At 35.0% G+C, this 19,647-nt stretch overlaps 1 protein-coding gene across 8 annotated transcripts in view; it reads left to right on the forward strand.

Annotated features, from left to right (window-relative positions):
- Positions 1 to 19,647, forward strand: part of TTLL7 (tubulin tyrosine ligase like 7) — a 231,913-nt gene that overhangs the window by 11,889 nt on the left and 200,377 nt on the right. The window contains exon 2 of one of the 8 annotated variants that reach the window (XM_074266395.1): positions 1,876 to 1,970. The exons of the other annotated variants lie outside the window; for them this stretch is intronic. The gene's annotated coding sequence lies outside the window, so the exon portion shown is untranslated. The remainder of the gene's footprint in view (positions 1 to 1,875; positions 1,971 to 19,647) is intronic. 8 annotated transcript variants of the gene reach the window in all.

Genomic DNA, 19,647 nt, shown 5'->3' on the forward strand with positions numbered 1-19,647 from the left:
TACTGTAAGAAAATTATTAAAACTGATTTTCTGCCAAAATATTTAAATTTTTACCATCAATTTTTGTCAAATATGGAGTCTTTCCTTATGTATGTAATGTTCTTTGGTAGCTTTATGTAAGTAATGCTCTTAGGTTGTCAAATTTTATTGTTTTCTAATGATTTATTTTCTAGAATATTCCACTGTTTCAATTTTCCATTTTTAAAATAGTTTTGATTATTCTTTTATAGTGTAGTTTGAAATCTTGCAATATTCATTCTAGTCCTGCTTTTTAAAAGATTTCACTTGAAAACTGAGACATTTTGATTTTTCAAATGAATTTGGACATTTATTTATCTAGGCCTGTAAAGTAACACTTGGTAGTTTGGTATATCACTAAATTTTTAAATTAATTGAGGTGACATCATTTTTTATTATATCAATGTGGTCTATTGTATAAATAGTATTTTGTAGTCTTGAGAGGCTAACTTCCAGATATTTATTTACTAGTTATTTTAAATGTAGTTTCTCATTCTTTCATTTATTCATGATTTTTGCCATTGCAGTATAGAAAATTTGATAGTTTTTTGTGGACTTATAAAATTTTATGTTCAAATATTTGGTTTAAATTTTTATCTAAGTTTTTTTTCTACTTTTATTTCAAGTAGACTATAGTGTCATTTGCAAATAGAAATTATTGTGTCTTTTTGTCAGTGTTTGGCTTTAATTTCTATTTTAATTATTTTTAGAATGTCTAGAAGTATGTCAAATAGTGGAAAAGACTGAGTATCCTTGCTTTATTCTTGTATTTATTGGGAAAGCTTCTAGTGTTTCACAATTTCAAAGTTTCAAATAATGCTAGTTTTTTTTGGGGGGTGGGATTTAGGTATATAATATTTATCAATTAAAAAGAGTCCCTTTTCAAAGTGTATATTTTAAGGATTTTTAACATAAGCAAATACTGTCTTAAGGTCTTTTTCTGAAAATCAATAATTTGTGTCTTTTTATATTTTTAATATAATTAAATGTGCTAAATTCTTTTTTGCTATATTTTTCACCAAAATACTTACAAAGGAGACAATGATCTGTGATTACAGCTAAGATTTTCTATGTATCTTCTTTCTAAATGAAGCCTTATTTATATTTTAGTAAAATAGTTCTATTAGTTTGAAGATGCTCACAAATTTTCATTAAACTTAGCTTAATGTGATGTAACTAAAAACACTGTGTTTGGAATTGGAGGCCTGAGCTCAAACTTTGGCTCTTCTAGGCCCTAGCACTATGGCCTTGAGGAGAGGACACTGAACTTCACTGGGTCTCTGTTTCCTTGACTATAAAAAATGGTCATGGGGAGGTTATATGCAGATGATATATGGTATCTTTAGCTCTGTGCACTTGTAACACACATGTATTAAACGTCTACAAATTGCTGAGCTTTATGATGAACATTAAGGGAGATAAAACATTAAATTAAGACAAAATGCCTGCCTCATGGAGCTTATAATGTGGAAGAGTGATTAGATACAATCAAGATAAAGAGAAAATTTAAGATTTTTGATTGGTCAAAAATGTTTTCCATTTAGAATTCCTGGATTTTAGTTTTGAATACTCTAATTATAACATATTATGATCTTTTGTAAGTCCTTTAGTTTATATTGTCTCATTTTCTATGTCTCTGAACACTTGTTGAAAGAATGTTTTTGAGATGCTTAAAAAGTGCTTAATTTAATCAAAAACAAATGGCACTGAGTTTTAAGTGTGATTTTACTGGGTCTTAGCTATCTAATTATGAAGATATTAATAAAAATCTTTATTTGTTTTCTTTTGTGGCTTGCAAACCCTGTAAACTAGGTACTGAATAAATGCTGTCAACTGACTTTTTTTTTTTAATTATAGGAGAATCTTTTTATCTCCCAGATACTTCCTAAAGTTGAAGATATGCATATGGATTTAGAGATGGAGCACAGCATGGCAGGATTGGCCTGAAATCAGTAAGACCTTTGCCTTTGATACTGGCTGGCTGGGTTTTATCTGTAAAACGAGGAGGTGTGGCCCAATAATAATTAGAGCCCTCCAACTCTAAATCCTCTGATTTAAAGTCCTTTATCCTCTAGGTGTCCCATTCTACCTTATAGAGCAGGTACCAACCCCAATTAATTCTTATAGTTCTTATATATTAATGAATTCACAAGTGTAGCCCAATAAATCTTGGTGAAGATGCTTCTGTTACCATTGCAAGGGAGGTACTGGCTCTAGACTTAGAACCTTGAAAGTTGCCTGAAGTATTGAGAGTTAAGTAACCTATCAGAGTCTGTCAGGGGGAATGTACCAGAGATGGGCCTTGAAATTGTCTTTTCCTGGGTCATGCCGGGCTTGGGTTTGACTCTCTGTGTACTATACCATACTGTGGCTTAAAATTTCTCTCATAGCTCATATAAGTGACTCCCTATGTTATTAGGATTTAAATCTGAATCTGGGAAGATGGGGAAGGATACTCATCTGGGATTGAGGACATGAAAAACTGTTTACTCCCTCACAATTATGTATTTCATTTTGAAACTGTGTAATTGAATCCATTGAACACTGAAATATTCTAAAAAGAAGAGATGAATCCTGGACATTTTTGATGACGATTCTAACATCCTGTAGTTGTCATTTGGGTCTGAGTCTGTTGGGACATAGTTCAGTTTGTATTTGGAATCAATTAGCAAATATTCAGTAAGAGCCTACTATATTCTATATCCTAGGAGGGCATTTTGTTGACTTGCTGTAATTTTGTGTTGTTTTCCATGATATACATGTGGTCAGGTAAGACATTTTGATTTAACTTTACTATATATGTGAATGTATTTGTGTGTATAAATAAGTACATACATTCTGATGAGCTAATGAGACTCCATTGGGAAAGACATGTGAGCAACGGTAAGTGCTGAGGTCAGAAGCTAGAAATGAACATCAAAGGGAAGGGGCATGTTGGAGATTCAGAAGCCCAGCCTGAGCCTGCTGGCTTCATGGCAACTCTCCCTTAGCCATTTTCCTTTTTTCTCAACTTGATTTTTACATCTCTAAAGTGGAGTAAATAGGACTTGGCAACTCTCTGGGATCCCAAATTGAAAGCCACTATGCAAAAATAATGTTAAATCTTTATAATAATGTTTTGTGCAAACATAAATTATATACAATTATCTAGCATGTATTATTGGCAGTCATTGAATACTTGTTGACTTATTCTAAATGTGAATTAAATTTGTTTTGCATTAATGTTGTATCTATCTACATATATATATATAAACACATATATATATATACATATATATATATATATATATAATTAAAAATTATTTTTACCTTTGCTTATGTGCTGTCAGAGTGGAATCATAGAATGGCAAAACCCTCTTTACTCAATTTTAGAGATGTGCAAATCATGTTGAAGGGAAAAAAATTAGGAAAAAGGCACAGAGTGGATTCACCTTGTAATTGGTAAGATTAGTGCTAGGTTTTTCTCCAACATTTCCTTCCCTTTGATCTTAACTTCAAAGTTATGACTTAAGAATTTGTCATATGCTTCTAAGGGTGGAACCTTATTAGCCCATCAGGATGTTTCTTTGGCTTTGTTCACTTTGTCCATTGTGACCCCTCTACTCTTTAAAAAAAATTGTGTCAAAGAAAAAAAACAGGGCAATGCAGTTATTTTTGATACATGCATAAGATTTCTCCTCTGGTCCTCTCCCGCTAAATCCATATTTTAACCTTGTTTTTCCAAGTTGTAAACAAATTGCATCCAAAATTTTAAAATATCACACCATTATAATTGATGGAAAATGAAAGGCTTGATAATGTGTACCAAAAATTTTCATGGCATAGATTACAGTATGACAAAGAGATTTTCATTAAAACTGTAGTATTAACATAGCATTTTCATTCTTTTTTGTTGTTTAATTGCATTTTTAAAAAAAAATTCCTTTTTGATCTGATTTTTCTTGTGCAGCAAGATAATTGTTTAAATATGTATATATATTGGATTTAATATATATTTTTAACATGTTTAACATATATTGGATTACTTGCCCTCTAGGGGAGGGGATGGAGAGAAGGGGGGAATATTTAGATGGAGGTTTTACAAGGATCAATGTTGAAAAATTATCCATGCATATGTTTTGAAAATAAAAAGCTTTAAAAATAATAAGAAGAACTGTAGTATTACACAATCTTATTTTTGATTTAGAGTGCAAGAGAACATTCAGTTACGCAAAAGTGTATCCTTTGTGGTCAAATGTAAGGATAGAAAAAAAATACTATGAAAACTGAATTGATATATTTTTCCATAGTGAGCTGATGTTTCAGTATTTTGTACACAAAACATGAAAAAAGTATTAGTCAGACCACAAATAGTTCTAACTTATTGCAGCTTTTGAGTTATCCCAACTTTCTGGTCTCTCCAGTTCAGTGTCTAAGATTCAGAGAATAATAAACATTATTCATAATCTTTTACTACAAAGTAGAGATAAATCAAGTGCTAATCTGAATAAATCCCTATCCTTTTTTTTAAAGATTTAAATGCTGTGTCCTCTGTCTCACTAGTGTAGGGTACTCGCCCTTGTTAATTAAGACTCTGGGCTACGTGCGCCAAGTAACTTTGACCCCATATGCCATTTGTTATATTATATATTGAAACTGCTGTTGGGGCTCTTCACACTCTTTGCTGTCAACTGAGATATTACTGTGACATTGATACTATGGAGAGTTATGGGTGGAAGTTGCAGAGAGGCAGATTTGGGCTCCATGTAAGGAAAAACTTCCTAACAATTAGAGCTATCCCAAAGTGGAATGACCTGCTTAGGAGGAGGTACTGGTTTCCCCTTTACTGGAGGTTTTCCAAGAGGAGGCTAATGACTACTAGTCAGATATGTTGCTGAGGGGATTCTTGTGCAAGTATGGGTTAGACTTGATATAGATAGCCTTTGAGGTCCTTCCAACTCAGATCCTGGGATTCTAGTGCCAGTTGTGTGGATATTCATTAGATTTCAGCACTCTTCCTTTGTTTTTCACCAAATAAATACCTATCTTGGGGGGGGGAGTAGAGGGGATACTTTTAATCTGGTAAGGGAAAAGGACATATGGGTATCTTTTAAAAAATGTATTTAAAATGTATTTTAAAATATCATTCTGATCTTTGGTTTTCTTCTTTGTAAAATAGGTAATGAAACCTTTCCTGCCAAATTCATAGGGCTATTGAGGGGATCAAATGGGAGTTGTAAAAATGATTTTGTAAGTTTTAAAGAGCTACATGACATATTATTAATTGAGAATTATAAATCATTAAACTTCATATTATTACTAAAATGATCCTCAAGTCCATGGATAGGAGAAAAATAAAGAAAGGAAAATTTAAAGGGCAATCATAATTCTTTGAAGTTGTTTCTGGAAAGAGAGAGATTTTTTTCTTGTAGTTTTATCTCTAACCTAATTGATCACATGGAGAAGTTTAAAAAAAAAAGAGGGAGGAATGGAGAGTTCTCATTCAATAGGTGTTCCCTTTGTGATGCCAGAGTCTAGAGAAAAATAGTAGTCCCCATATGAAGCCTCATTTATATAGAGAAAAGCATATTAAAGATATTTATGCACTTAATATATAAAATAATATATAAATAGAATTAAAATCTGTGTTCTTAAGAATTGGTGCAGATGTTCTGTGCCTTGACAAGACTGGTGATTGGAATGATGAGGAAAAAAAAAAACACACAAAAAAAAAACCCAAACAAAAAAGCTTCCCAAGTAGATTGTTTTGGTGTTCCTTAGAATTAGTAATAGACAGGGTAGCCTTTGACTAAGCCTAAATGAGAATCATTTTCAGCAGAAAGGAATTTTAACTGCTCTCCATGTTATAATATTAGAGCTACATGATAGGAGCCTTCATTTTTTTCTCCTTTGCAAATGGAGCTTGTTTGTATAGTGTAGTGTGTTGAGAGTTATTTTCAGCCTTGACTGAGAAGCAGAAAGCTAAATATATTCTTCTTTAGTTACATTACTGCATATTTTCCTCCATTATTGTCCTTGACTTGACATTTGTAGATTTTATTTTTAAAACCTGAAAAGAACCATCATAACATATGTATGGGATGCAATGAAGAACCTGGAATATTGGCTTGTGTTTCAGACTTAATTCTGATCTCATATACACTGATAATGGAGTTAGTGTTTGTTTTAGATCAAAAAGTAAAATGAGCTAAAGTCACCAAGATTTTCAGACACATTCTTTTCATCAAAGGAGCATATTGAATAAAATAAAACTGCCCTTTTTTCTAAAGGGGTGTGAAACTCTTATTTCTATAATTTTTCTAGTGGTTGATTTTTTAAAAAATGCTGCCATTCCCTCTTTCATTTTGTTTAAGTGTACATTTATTTTGTATTAACATTATAGTTGTTGCAATTCCATTTTCAACTTCAAGTTAATTTATGACAAAGACTAGAAGAATGCATAATTATAATTTATGCTATGATTATTTATCACATTTAAAATATATGTTCTGTCCTGGATTTGTGTTGGGAAGAGTCATTTTTTAAGAGCTCCAGAATTTTAATGCTGCTGATTAGTAGATGGGTAAGAGAAAAGCTATTTTAATATAGTTTATTGACTTTAAATTTTTATTAATTTATTACTTTAAACTTTTAAATATGCTACTCAAGTTTTTCTTTTTTCCATTGCAATTAGGAAAATTAAAATAATGATTTTTTTTCAGGATAGTTTTAAGTAGTGGTATTTCTCTTCAAAAAAAATGGATAGGAAAGCATGGGAAATAAAGTTATTTGCCCCATACCAACTTTTGGCTAATGCATTTCTATAATTGATACCAAATGGTTTTGTTTTCCTAACTATATAAATATTGTGATTTTGTCATTTTTCCATGCAGCTGGAAGTGAAGTATGAATCTCCTAATCACAAGCAACAAAAGTAATTCATGCTAATAAAAAAGAAAAAAGTTATCCATGTAAAATGTAGTGGATTTTGTGGTAGGGTATGAAGAGACAGAACTTATTTTACAAAGATGGTAGTTAAAGAATGCTTTTTATATTTACATAATTGATATTTTTCAGTCCTGTTAAATATAAAATTATATTACACATTGTATATATGTTATTATATTCAAAAGTCCCTGAAATCTTTTATAGGAACATTTCAATATGTGCAGATGTAGAAACACTGATTTCATTTTTAACTAACTTGTTTCCCCCATTAGAGTATAAATAAGCTCCTTGAAAGTCTTTGTATTTCTTGTGCAGAGTATAATGCCTGGAACATAGAAAGCACTTAATTGGATTTTTTAATAGTGCTTAGTGTAGTACATTCACTTCAGCTAGCATTTATTATTTCTAATATTCACATTAATCAGACATATTATAGAATAAACATAAATATATCATAGGCATTCTCTTTTTATAACTTTTTAAATCCTGAAACCTAAAACAATATCTATATACAATGCCTGTGACATATTCATATTTTTTTTTCTACTAAATGATGAGCTGTTTAGCGTATAAGAGTGAGAGATTAGGGAAGATTGACTTGAGAACTCCACTGATTTCTTTTTGATGTCAAAAGAAATTGAAGAACTAGTATATGATGGTGATGGATCCAATGTAAAGAACATGAGAGGCACACGGGAGACAGTTGTATAGCATTGACATGCCTGGATAGAGCTTATGACCTCCATCGTTGGAAGGACTTGTGGAGTTGGTATGTTCCCAGTTTCTTTAGAGCACTTGGGAGTTTTTGAGAGAGGAAGGAAGTAGTGTAAGCTTAGTAGGAAAAGGAAAGCTTTGAATGCCTTGCAAAACAAACAAATGTTGGTAAAATGTAGAAATCTTTGGAAAAAATAAGGTTAAGACATGACACATGGAATAAGTTCAAAAAGTTAGCCTAAAATTACATTGATTCAGAAAAAAATGACAGTCACTTTTGGTCCTGTCCATTTGCCCCAATATTCTATTTTTGAGAGCTATTGTAAGTGGTATTTTATCAAACTGTATCACACACAGCCTCTGTGATGGTGACCATCTCAAAAGGTGAGAACTATTGCCTCTGATTTGTGTAACATCCTCTTAATAGGTTTTCTAAAAAGAGATTGATTTCAATAAGTCTTAAATCCCTACTGTGTGTAAGATGCTGTTGGTGACAGGAATACAAAGTTGAAAATATGACACAGTTCTGCCTATGTTGTGTATATTAGATTATATTGTATTACAAGATATATAGAGTGGAATATAAGTAAAGGAGAGAAAGTGCTCCAGTTAAACTGGAGGAGGAAGAGAATTCTGGAGCTGGGCTACATGAGGAAAGCTAAGTAAGGAGAGGTGACAGTAGACAGAGTCCTTGAAGTAGAGGGATGGAAAGGTAGGATTGCATACGAGAAATGGGGCATAGCTTGCACTAAGGTGCACAGATACTGGGTTTAGGGATCCCTTAGTAGCTGAGTTTTAATGGAATATGCAAAATGAGAAAAGTACCGAGAATGGTAAATGGAAATGAGATTGTGACAGACCTTTAATGGAGCTGGTGTCTTATCCATAGTCATTTTGAAGCCATTGGATGATGTCCTGATCCCAAGGGCTCTATTGGTGGCCACAGAGGGGGAGAGGTCAGAGGTAGGGAGGGCTGGGGCTAGTAAGCAGGTGAGGGATGATACAGACTTGAGTAAGGGTTGGTGGCAGTGTGAGTGGGGAGAAAGAAGATGGATGGCTGTCATGTTATGGAGGTAGAATGAAGAGGATTTGGCTACTACAGGACTTGCATGTTGAGAGGGAGAATAACCTAAAGTGACTGAAATTTAGTGCCTGGGAAGATTGTGGTATCAACAGATAGAAAGGAAGAATAAGGTTTCAGTGAGATGATTTAAGTATTGTGTGTATATAGTTTGAGATGCATTTGGCACATCCATGTAGAGCTGTCCAGTAGGCAGGTGGAGATGTGAAACGGTAATTTGGGGGGAGAGCCAAAGGCATGATAGACATATAAATTTCCTTACTGTCTGTTTAGAGGGAACAATTAAAACCAGTGGAGTGAATGAAATTGCCAAAGAAGAAAATGTATAAAAAGGAAAAATAAACTTGATAACTGGGACAAGAACTTTGGGGCAGCATCCACTCTTAGGGAAGGGGGAGGAGAGTAAAACAGTTGCAAAGTTCAGAGCAAAAACGTGTCATGGAAATTGTGTGGAAAGAGGGTAGCTGGGATTGGGTTTGGACAACAATTCAGGCTTTGGACAGTTCAAGGAGAATAAGGATAGATAAAAGGCCATTGGAGTTTGTGATTAAGAAGTTAGTTTTTGAGACAGTCCTTCCATGGGATGGTGGGATTGCAAAAAGATTGGAAGGAATTGAGACGGGAAGGGCTTAGCATTGAGTGAAAGCATTGAGTGGGGGATAATTCCCAGGAGTTCAGCAGTGAAAGGGAAGAGAGATGGATGGAAGTTTGAGTAACTGGCAAGGTCATGGGGAGGTTGTTGATGCTTTTTAGAGTGGGGAGACATGAGTATGCTTGTTATGTGTGAATTATTTGAACACTTGCACTGATTATATATATATATATATATATATATATATATATATATATATTATACATATATATGTGTGTATATGTATGAAATGTGTGTGTGTGTATATTTATACTTGTATATATTTTCAGCCTAAGTAGTATATTTCATCGGTTTGCTCTGAGCTATGTAAAGCAGTTCTTTTATTAGTTCCATTCCTGCCTTCAGGCTTCGATGGGGTAACTGTTCTTTGTAGTCTGGGATTTAGTGAATAATACCTTTCTTTACTGTATCTGTGGTCTTTGTGACTTTTTTTAGATCTTAATTCTGTATCCACTAAGCCTCCATCTTTCCAAGGCTAAAGAATCTTAATTTTTGTCTGTCTTCTGGTTGCAGCCCTCCCATCCCCTTGATCATTTTAATCACAGTTTTCTGGCTCTTTTTGAAATTTATTATTGCTCTTTATTGAGGTTCAAGTAAATAGAACTGCAGGGAGCATTCCAGGTGCATGTACACCTGCCTTTTCATCTTCAGCAAGTATGCTTTAAAATTTGTGTAGTTTAGCAGTTCTTCTGGGTAACTGGCAGTTTGGTGAGTAGTTCGGCGTGATTAGGTGGCAATGAGATAGGATAGTGGGGGTGGAGGAAAAGTTAGGAGACTTTGGAAGGGATATTCTCAGGAATTGAAGAGGTCTTGGTTCAAATTCTCATTTTTTTTCTCCCAAGCTTTTCAAGTTGTTGGGTTTTTTTTTTGTGTGTGTGTTTGTTTCTTAATGTATGCATTTATGTCTATTTTACAAATTAATCTTTTTGAGGGCTTAAAATCAATTTTTTTGATGCAGTTGGGGTTAAGTGAGATGTGACAGGATCAGATAGCTGACCTAGTAAGTGCCGAATGCCTGAGCCTAAATTTGAACTCGGGTCCTTCTGATTCCAGGCCATTGCTCTATTCAGTGAACCACCTAGTTGCCACCTAACACTCTTCTTTCGATTAATTTGAAAAGAAAAAGAGTTAAAATACAAACTGTTTTCCTAATATTTGGTTACATATCTTAGACAAATTGATCATTTAAAAATATTGACACATTTAATTTATACTTAAAATGCTGTTGGTCAGTGATTGTCATTTGTTAATGAATGGTAAAAACTCATTAATTTAGACTACAGTAATTAGGAATGTGGTAGGATTTATACATAGGATTATGTTTCTAAGTGAAGTGTAAAATCTTTAGTACTGTTTTTTAGTGATCCTGGGTGGAAGGACTGCTTTACATTAATAGTAAGGGTAAGCCTCCTTTTTTTTTCCTTTTCTTTTTAAAATAATAGCTTTTAATTTTCAAACTATATATAAAGATAGTTTTCATCATTCACCCTTGCAAAACCTTGTTTCAAATTTTTTCTCCCTTCCCCCAATCTCTCCTCTAGATGACAAATAATCCAGTATATGTTAAAACATGTGCAATTCTTCTATACATATTTCCACAATTACCATTCTGCACCAAAAAAAAATCAAAAAGGAAAGAAAATGAGAAAACAAAAAGCAAACAACAAACAAAAAATGAAAATACTGTTGTGATCCATACTCAGTCCCCACAGTCTCTCTTGGTGCAGGTGGCTCTCTCCAACACAAGACCATTGGAGCTGACCTGAATCACCACTGAGGTGAGAGCAGCATTCAATCCCAGAACAACATGAAGAAGTTGCCATTTACCAGAGTCCTTTGTGCTTAGTTCTTTCTGTGACCTTCATGGAACAAGTCAGACCATGGCTTGCTCCTAAACCCCTCCCTAGCAATATCACAAGAGTCCTATAACATAAGTACATTGGGCAGACCCTCTAGCCTTTAGATAATTAGAGGGCTTACAAGATGAGAAAAGAATGAAACTATGAGACTACTCAGTATTTCAGCCAAACTTGTCTTCTCTGATTCCTGAATACATTCTGTGAATTCTCCTGCTTTTGTTCTTTTACACATTTTTTCCCTGTGTCTGTTTCTTCTCATGCTTCTTTTTCCTTCCTGTTGGATCCCCAGTCAGCCTTTAAAATAAGCCTTTTTAAAATAAAACTGTCCAGAGGGTAAAACTTTTTCCATGATTGGTCCCCATCTCCAACTGCCTCTCATTGTGGTAGATTACATGTTATAGTGTAATAATCTGTGTTGTCTTAGTTTCTTTATGCCTTCTAAGTTCCATGAGTTTAGGGACTCTGTCATTGAATCAATGAATAAAGCATTTGCTGAGTACCTACTCTGTGCAAAAACCTCTGCAGTCAAAATTTTGAAAAGGACTTCTCAATCTAATAGGGAGGTTTCAGCTGCAAGTCAGAAGGCCTGTGGTCCTTAGGGTGGAGCAGTAATGCAGTTGGTAATTCTGCTACTTCTGTGTCACTTCCATATTTCTCATGTTGAGCCATTTGACAGGGTCACAATATTTGGAAGCAAGAACTTGGGTTCTTGCTGTAGCCCCTGTCGAGCAAGTTCCCAAGCTGCATCTCCACAAGGGCTGCTTCCCAAGATGGTAACTAAGGGCATGGGATTAGAAACATTGCTAAGCTAAGGTTCTTGGGCTATAGGTCTTAGACTGCCTTCCTTAGGTTCTGAAGGGAGAAGTTGGGTAAGGTGCCGGTTTGACTCCCCTGGCACATGCTGCCCTTTGTCTCTAGGCTTCAGCAAAATAAACATTATCTTCAGAGTGATCAGAACAAAGTTGTGAACACAGGGTCTACTCAATGCCTACTTATCCTATGTGATGCACAGATTTTTTACTTAATGAAGTTGAGTTTTTGCTCAGGGTGGCCAATTAAACTTGAATTAAACTATTTGAGTTTTGGCACTGCCTCTCAGCCTTAAAAAATATCTCTAAATAGCACTGAACACTATGCTGCACATACAGGCAGTGTTTAATAAATTCTTATCATATTGAATTACTAATGTCATCCATCTTGAATCAGAATTACTGCAGTTTTTAATTTTTAAAAGTTTGTTAAAGAAACATATTGGAAGGACACTTAGATCCACTTACATAGGCTAAAAAGAGAAAAGAGAATGTTTGAGCAATATAATTTTTGGGGTTGCAAGTTAGAACTATAATAAGACCTTTCTAGGTCTTAGAGATGGGGGCAGACTCAGTTTTCTTCAGTGAGAACAAAGATTTTACTGAAATATTTATTAAAGTACTAAAATAAAGTAAAATACAGTTTGAACAATGCCTTAAAATGTAAAGTTGCCCTGAAAAATTCAAGTTCTGTTGTGTCATAGAAAGATTGGATTCATGTAAGCTCTGGGGGGTGGTCCCCAGGATCCCTTTCTTCCTAGCTGTTGGCCCCTGGGCAGTCACTTTACTCCTTGGAGATAAATTTGTCAGTTTTCTGTTATCCAGAGTACCTGCTGCCTCACCAGATAACTGCAAAATTCAAGCGATGTAATGTATTTAAAATGCCTTGGAAACCATAGTTTGCAATAATGCAAACCATCCATTATTATTTTATGTAAATTCTGAGCCTTGATTATTTTGGAGTGGAGGAAGACCAGTTTCGATGTCTTCTCTTGTGAAGAAATGAAGGAGAGTTAGTGAGTAAAGAATTTCATCTTCAACATTACAAGTCTAATTTGGTTCTATTGTATTTATGATGGGATTGTGTAGATTCTAAACAAATTAAGAACACCAAATTCCTGCTAGCATAAAAAGTATAATGGGTGGGCAGTCTACTAAAAAAAAGGTTGAATGTGACTTAGAAAGACCTAATACATACATGAGCTGACAGGTTCCTGAATTGTACTTAAAATATCTGGTATTATTAATGATTACTTGACCCATCTGATAATATTTTAAAAGAACACCATGTCTCGGATCTAAAGAATAATCATCAACAAGGATTTATTAATCACTTACTATAGGCCAAACACTGTTCTGGGCACTAATTGATTATATTCTTGATCCAAGTGACAAAAACGTCTTTCTCTAGAGATGACTTGAAATGTTCAGTAAGAAGGGGCTATAGCCCTTTTGGCTCTGATGATTGTAAATTGCTACATTTTGAGGACTGAAATTATTTTCCTGCATTAGAGCTCATAATTTTATGTTTAGCACTATCCATTTGTGCTTAGACATGTAACTGTCCAGACAACCTTCAGGACCCTCTTTGGAGAAATGTCATTTTTTGTTGATATAAGTGTCTCTCCTGGAAGACTTTAGGGATCTTTTAGCCTCAGTCAAGTCTGTAGCTGGGGAAAGTCTAAACACAGCTGTCAGGGGTTGGTATGTTGTCCCTTAGTAAAAGTGGCAACTGAAAGAGGCCCTGGGATTTGATGTACTTTTACAGCTGAGCAGAGAGGGGCAAAAGTAGCCACTGGTAATTGTACAAGCATCCCAGAATGTTGGCTGGCTTCCCTCAACTCTGTTTCAAGCCATCTATCAGAACAGTATTATACTTAGTTTGATTCTTCGATATCTTTAGTTTTCTTGCTAGAATAGAATTTGCTTTCATTAATTGCCTCTCCAGAAATTTCCTTTAAAGGAATTTTTTTTTTGCAAATTCTTTTATAATCTTTTCCACCCAATTGCATTCCCTGTTTAATACCTTTTCTCCCTCAGGAAATACAAGTTACAGATTCAGCTGGGCAAAGTGTAGATTTACTCCCAATTTAAATCTAAGTCTCTGAATTCAATCTCAGAACTAAATTCATTATATGTCCTCTTAACCCTATACTACTTTCATATTTTCTTGGGCACCACCATTCGTTTTTCCAGACACCTAGGTTTGTTATCTTGGAGACATATTGAGCTCTTCCCTCCTCTCCATCTATTAACTTGACAACTTTTGTTAATTCTACCTCCTCATTTCTCTCAGTTCTTCCCTTCTCTCTCATACTATAATCACTATTCTTAGCTGTAGTATTGCCATAAACCTCATTAGTTTCCCTATATCTAACCTCTCACCTCCCCAATTCATCATCCACTTAGATGTCAAATTAATATTTCTAAAACACAGCTCTGACCATGTCACTCTTGTGCTGAAGGAAGCCTAAGCAGCCCCTTATTACTTCTGATATCAAATATATTTTAAACCCTTCACAATCTGGCTTCTTTTTATCTTAACAAACTGATTTCACATATCTCCACTTCACATTCTAATGTTGTCATCATATTGTTTTCCATGCTGTTTCCCATATATAACTTTATGCTCCTGCTCCTCTCCTTTACATGCAGAGCATCTCATACCTAGAGTCATTCTTTCCTCACATTTCTTGGTTTCCTTGAAACATTTTTTTATATAATAAGCAATCAGCAACTGATACATTATTTAGAAAAAAATAATTGCTTGGTATTGGTGCTGTAAAGTGAGTTTGTATTCTTGTTGCATCTTCCGGTAGAAGGCAAGGCTCTATGTTTTTTTTTAATCATTGTATTGCTATTTCCACCATGCATCTGCAAATAATTTGATAGTAATAATAGTCTTTCAAAATTCTATTTCATAGCATATGTATATTAGTAATGACTTAAATAAGTGGTTTTCATTTTGAATCCTATTTACTTAAGTAATATAGTATTTCCTCTAGTGCTTAATTTTGGCATGGGGGTGATTCTGGGAGTCTTGAAAGGCTTTGCTAATCAATGGAGAAGAGTAGTAAAAAACCTGGAAGGTCCTCTTGAGTTGGAAAAGCCTCTAGAATAGAGTGTTGAATGGGCTGTTTATGCCTATTGTCTGAGGACCAACCCAGTTAAATTTAGAAAGTCCTGTCTTTCATAAGTTTGGCCAAGGGATAATGATATAGTTTCATATGTAGCCACTCAGCAAACCTTCATTTAGTGTCCCCCTGGAGTGTTAGAAACTGGGGATCCAAAGGCCAAACCCAAATTTGTATACACATTGTACCTTCTTAATAGGAGGTAAGATCTTTGAGGGCAGAATGTGTTTCAAAGGCCAGCAGAAAGGTGGTGTGATCTGTTTTGATGAAGGGGAGGCAACACTGCTGAAATCATATAAATCTTAAAACACTTTAGATTTCAAAGTAGAGGTCAAAGGTTAGCAATTTTTGAGATTAGCAGTTTTTGTTTTTACCACTGTCAGAGAAGTTTTAGTTTTTAACTAAGAAACAATATCAACAATAAGTAAAAGTAACAACTGACAACTTAGCAAAATTAACTTATAAAAGCAAAACTCAACTTCCAAGGCTATTTTTTCAGGAGAAAGTCCCACAAAAGGAATTTAAAGCGCTTTGTAGTTGTCCAAAACATCTATTATAACAGATTTAAAGATCTTGTGTTATAGGTGAAAATTCTGCAGTAAGTTTTGTTTTTTAAAGTCAGCACGATGACATTAAAAGTTTAAATTCTGAAGCTCTTCATGCTTCTCTGAATGGCTTCAGCTTTCTTTATTGGCAGGTTTAGTTCCTCGGCTCAGAAAACTAGGCTGTCAAGTGTTCTGTATTTGATTTCAAGAGAGGACAGGACTCACATATTTTCCGTAATATATGATCTCTATAATGCTTGTCAAAGTGCCATGCATCCAGCTGGGTGCCCAATAAATGTTACTTGCTCATAGTGATGATTCTGGTTTCTGGTTGCTTTGGTCAGTGACTAAAAATTGTTAGTTAGATTTTGAGTTTCCAAAAGGTCCTGGATAAAAGTTTCTTTGTTTGGGTGTGTCTACCAGTTTGTGGTTTCTAGTCCATTTGTCAGGAGCCAGTTGAGTGGACGGTGAAGTAGAAAAAAAATCTGATTCATTTAGTCCCTTGGGCACATTTGTAACACAATCTCCTCTTCTTATTGGTGTCTGCATCATTTTTATTCTTTCAGTCTACTTAAGCAGCTGCCTTGAATTCTGCTGTAATGGATGGTCATTATTTTATCTCTGAAGTGTAGTGATATATTTCGTTGGAAAGATAGGTCCTTTCAGAAGAGCCGATGTATGAGACTTATATGAGTTACAAAGTAGAGGTTCATTGTGGTCTTATATGTAGGACCCTAATTTTTGATATCCCTTTACTGTGCACAATTAAATTGAAGGATGAGATTTTGTGGGACTGTTTATATAACCCTTATCAATGAAGATATCAGGGAAACATTGTCATACCTAGCATCTAAAATGTACTTGTCTGGGATTCAGTCTGTGATCTATGTTTTAGAGCAACCACATGGCGTTTAAATATCCATTCCTTGCACAGAGGTGGCCTGAATAAGCTAGCTTTTCTCTAGTCTGAAGAAAATTGTTCCTATTCTACACATCTCATTAGTCCAATCCCAGTTGTTTTTTTCCCCACATTCAACCTTCCCTCCGTGCCTTGAGAAGAAATCTTTTGAGTTTAAGGTTGATTTCTCCCTATGTTTAGAAATCATATGGACTGTTGAAGCCCCACTGGTGTTGTTCTGAATTACAACAGCGCTGTCTGTTCGTGAGGGAGTGTATGTGTGTGCACCCATGTACATCTATACACACTTGAGCACATGCTTGAACATGTGTATGAGAGACAGATACTGTCATACATCTCAGGCTGGTTGTTTATTTTGGCTATAGACACTATAACATTAAGTGAAATAGCCTAAATTAGGAAGTTTAAAATCATTTCACCTTTAATTAGACTTTTAATATTAAAAACCATACAATTTCATAAAACATTTATACTTGGAACACATTTGGAAGACATTTAATAAGATGTAATTCAGTTGTCTAGCTTTGAAGGCTTGTTGACATCATTTTTATATTGCTTCCCCAGACACTGTAAAGGATCGGACCAAGAGTCACATGGTCTGCATTGTTCTGGTCCTGCTTTGTCACTTCATGATAACCATGAGCAAGGTACCTCTAGAAGCCTTAAGGTTCTTTCTCAGGTGAAATGAAGGCATTTGATCTGGAGGATTCCCAAGGGCTCATTCAATTCAAGAGAATTTTAGGGAGATGTCAGTCAAGTGACTATTGATTAAGTACCTACTGTGTGTAGGTACACACGTGGTACCTAACCGTGATGCAGTGGAAGAGAGCTCTGGCTCAGGAATCAGAGGACCTTGAATTCAAATCCTACCTCTGTGTAAGTCACAATGGAAAATGAAGGAGTTGGACTTAGGACCTCTGTCTGAGGTTTTTTCCAATGCTATATGGATCACCCCATGTTGTTATTGTTTGTTTCCTTCACATCTGACTCTTTGTGACCCTGTTTGAGATTTTCTTGGCAGAGATACTGGAGCCCTTTGGCTTTTCCTTCTCTAGCTCACTTTACAAATGAGGAAACTGAGGCACACAAGGCTAAGGGACTTACCCAGGACCACATAGCTAGTACCTGCCAGAGACCATTTTTGAACTTAATAAGATGAGTCTTCTTGATTCCAAGCCTAGTGTTAAGTGTTCTATATATCCATTGTACCATCTAGCTCTTTCATAACAAACATAATTCCATTAAAATCATACTTCATGAAAAAAATTTCGTAAAGAAAAGGTTGATTACCAGTTATTGTTGTTGTTGTTTTTTTTCCCCAGTCTTAACAACTTAAAGAGTCTGTCTGCTAGGCTGCAGAAAGGTTGTGACATTGTTGTATTGAGTGTCCCTGAGGATGAAGTCACATATCTTTGAAGTCTTAAGTGAACAAAGAAAATGGGCTGGGAATGGATTTTGTCTTGTTGTTGACAGTGATTGTGTTTCCTTTGCCAGAAGGCAATGGAAAGATTCTTGTTGGATGTGAGTGGGACTGTGGCTTGCTTCCATGATTATGTGCATTCAGGAAGTGGTGTAAAAGGCATCTTCAAGCACATGTATGATCTGAAAGAGGAGAGGTGGGGGAGTAATTTGTTGAGAAACAGGATTTAAACATGGACAGCTTGACTGTTAATAGTGGTACCTATGAAGACTTGCAGGATATTGGGTAGATTCTCTTCAGGGTTTGCTGAAGACCTGCAATTTCCACATAAGATAAGAAAGGTTGGGGCTGATTGTAATCAGTATCATTGTCAATGAGATAATTGATTTTTTCCAATTCAATGGATGATGATTGTAGAGGAAAAGAGCTATATGGAGATGTGGAAGAACATGAGAATGGGTTAGAAAAGGACTGCAGGTTATTTATTCCAACGATGCCCAGGTTTTAATTTACAAATTTACAAGCTGACATCTATTTTAAACTCTCTCCCCATATAAAATTGAAGTAAAGTGAAAGTGAACAGATAGATTGAGAAAGTGGGAGGCTTGGCAGTTAATAACATGGGTAGGTGGGCAGGCAAATACAATGCATCCTTGAAAACCGATTTTAAAGTTGTTGTTTTTTCCTGTTTCCCTTGCTTGACAGGACCCTTCAGAATAGAAAGAAGGGTTCCCTGGACACCCATAGCCTAGTCATTTCAGGCTTACAGCTCTCTAATTTTGGAAACAGCTATAGGACACTATAGGACAAATGGTAATTTTTTTTTCAAGAGATGGGAGGAAGAGATTCTTGTTTGTTTTATATTTTACTGTTAAATACTGGAGATTTTCAATTTTCTGTGTCTAAAAAAGGTCATAACCTTCTGGTAATGAGAATTAGTATTCAAATTGCATAATTTGCATATACTCCAATAAGGAAGAATTTCTTTCTTGAATCATACTGAATAATGGAGAACCGTCTGTACTGTTCAAGTACTGTACAAGCCGCAGGTTCTTGTTCTTTTTCTAAATTATGGCTGTATTTGGTTATTTCTCAGCAGGGCTCTAAGCTTGTTAAGAGACCATTACTTGAAAAGATTTTTGATGTGGCCACATTTGCATTTCATTCCACATCTTTTTCTCCTTTGCATTTCAGATTCTTGTGACAGACAACATGGATTTCTTTCAGTTGTCATAGTTGTTTTCATCTATAGGGATCAGGATAAGATAGAGGTGAAAGGGAGAGAAGCAGGTGAAGCTAAAGGTTGGAATGTTGGAAAGAAAGAGGAGATGAGATGACTGTGGTTACAAAACGAATTGCTTATTGAACCTTTTCTATGAATTATGGATTGACCTTGCTTGAAATGCCCCCCCCCAAGATACCTCTATTCACTTTAGTGAAATATTTCAGACTTAGGCTCTCACTGATTGATGTAGGTTTTTTTGTTTGTTTAAATGAAATTTGGATCATGAATAATGTCTTGCAGGGCAAGGATATCTGATCTATTTGATTAAACAGTCATCTAGCTCA

Source organism: Sminthopsis crassicaudata, chromosome 4 (genome assembly GCF_048593235.1).
Source record: "Sminthopsis crassicaudata isolate SCR6 chromosome 4, ASM4859323v1, whole genome shotgun sequence".
Classification (NCBI taxonomy): domain Eukaryota; kingdom Metazoa; phylum Chordata; class Mammalia; order Dasyuromorphia; family Dasyuridae; genus Sminthopsis; species Sminthopsis crassicaudata.